Here is a 2,387-nt window from a genome sequence, read left to right as displayed (position 1 = left end):
CAAATAATTTCGTACGTACGAAAAACTATCTTTTAGGAAATAGAATGAAAAGTAACCTAGTACAAATATTTAATATACAGCGACTAATATTTTAAACAAGACAATATATTTAATATGTAAGTTTAATCGTAGAAACATTTTATTAGTCGATAACATCTTAAAAAATTGCAGCAAACTCAGGAATGTCCCTTTAAGAGGTATCCGATTTAGAGAGGTTCTCTTCTGCACAGATATTTAGAAAAAGGACCATGCAAAACGTCCTGTTTTGAGGGAATTCCGGTTTACAGAGGGTCCGGTTTTGAGAGGTTGTACTTGATTATTGTAGGGTTTTTTTGGTTAATCCATTGAAGTAAGTTGAACATGCCCACCGGCATGCCCCTCACCACCCCCCCCCCCCCCCCCCCCCCCTCCCTTGGTACATTAACAAGATTGCCTCCCCTGCATAAAAAACACACAACAACAAGCCAACCAAGATATTGTATGCACCAATTAAAATGATTTTTTTTTTTTTTTTATCATATATGCATGTATGCATTAAATTTTATGTGTTCAGTGTATCTCTATTACTAGACGGCATGCCAAAAATACGTCAACAATATTGTGACGTCACGGACGTCATAGGTTACCACAATAAGCTGTGTTTCATGTTCGTCTTTGGATGATACCAAATAAGTTTTAATACGACGTTTAGGTGAGTTGTATGTATTTATGAATTATGTCATTACAAAATTTATCACATCGGTGGGGTGGATATGGGAGTGCATTTGCATAGCTAGGATATAGATTTTTGTGTGTGTATGTGTGTGTGTGTGTGTGTGTGTGTGTGTGTGCGTGCGTGCGTGCGTGCGTGCGAGAGAGAGAGAGAGAGAGAGAGAGAGAGAGAGAGAGAGAGAGAGAGAGAGAGAGAGAGAGAGAGAGAGAGAGAGAGAGAGAGAGAGAGAGAGAGAGAGAGAGAGAGAGAGAGAGAGAGAGAGAGAGACAGAGACAGAGAGAGAGAGAGCAGAGAGAGAGAGAGGCAGTAACAATACACACGTCAAATCATTTCAAGTAAAACTTCGTTCACAATACTAGTTATAATGACCTGCCCTCAATCCACAACTTATGTGACGGTTCTTAATGTTGTTGTTGTTGTTTTATGCTTGTGCACTTCTTTTGATAAATGATATTATATGCATATTCAATCAAAGTTCAAATGTCTTAAATTCAAATTGAATAAGAGACCCACATCTCTACTACTACCACGCAACCATTTTGAGTAAAAGTTTGTCTTTGTTTAACGACACCACTAGAGCACATTGATGTGTTATCCCTCAGCTGTTGGATGTCAAATATATGGCCATTTTGACACAGTCATAGAGAGGAAACTGGCTACATGTTTTTCCATTAGTAGCAAGGAATTTTTTTTTTTTATATACACCATCCCACAGACAGGATAGCACATAACACGGCCTTTGATATGCCAGTCGTGGTGCACAGGCTGAAACGAGATATAGCCTAATGGCCCACAGACGGGGATCAATCTCAAACTGACCGCGCATCAAGCGAGCGCTTTACCACTGGGCTACGTCCCGCCCCCCCCCCCCCCCTCCCCATTTTGAGTAGACCCATCCATTTAAGTTATCTCTGACATACCCGAGTAATATAAAGAAAGAAAGAAATATTTTATTTAACGACGCACTCAACACATCGTATTTACGGTTATATGGCGTCAGACTTAGTCTTATGGTTAAGGACCACACAGTAAAAAAAGTAAAGTTTGTTTTATTTAACGACGCCACTAGAGCACATTGATTTTTTTATCTTATCATCGGCTTTTGGACGTCAAACATATGGTCATTCTGACACTGTTTGTTTTTAGAGGAAACCCGCTGTCGCCACATATGCTACTCTTTTTACGACAGGCAGCAAGGGATCTTTTATTTGCGCTTCCCACAGGCAGGATAGCACAAACCATGGCCTTTGTTGAACCAGTTATGGATCACTGGTCGGTGCAAGTGGTTTACACCTACCCAAAATTTAAAAGTCAAGGAAGACTTAATTTCAACAAACAACACATGTCCCCTACCAGGCCCAACAAATGTTCGTATTTTTAAAATTCAAGGGTCATAACTCTGTTAAAATGGGTAAAATGCCAATAAAAAATAAAAAAAAAATGTTTTATTTAACGACGCACTCAACACATTTTATTTACGGTTATATGTCGTCAGACATATGGTTAAGGACCACACAGATATTGAGAGGAAACCCGCTGTCGCCACTACATGGGCTACTCTTCCGATTGGCAGCAAGGCATCTTTTATTTGCGCTTCCCACAGGCAGGATAGCACAAACCATGGCCTTTGTTGAACCAGTTATGGATCACTGGTCGGTGCAAGTGGTTTACACCT

The 2,387-nt window shown here is 40.0% G+C and overlaps 1 long non-coding RNA gene across 1 annotated transcript in view; it reads left to right on the top strand.

Annotated features, from left to right (window-relative positions):
• The first annotated feature begins 617 nt into the window (after positions 1-617).
• LOC121378144 overlaps positions 618-2,387 on the top strand; it is a 20,165-nt gene continuing 18,395 nt past the window's right edge. Inside the window, exon 1 of the long non-coding RNA XR_005958669.1 lies at positions 618-691. This is a non-coding gene — a long non-coding RNA (uncharacterized LOC121378144). The remainder of the gene's footprint in view (positions 692-2,387) is intronic.

Source organism: Gigantopelta aegis, chromosome 7 (assembly GCF_016097555.1).
Source record: "Gigantopelta aegis isolate Gae_Host chromosome 7, Gae_host_genome, whole genome shotgun sequence".
Taxonomy (NCBI): Eukaryota; Metazoa; Mollusca; class Gastropoda; order Neomphalida; family Peltospiridae; genus Gigantopelta; species Gigantopelta aegis.
The sequence above is the reverse complement of the archived record's forward strand: the minus strand, read 5'-3'. Positions and strand labels throughout refer to the sequence as shown.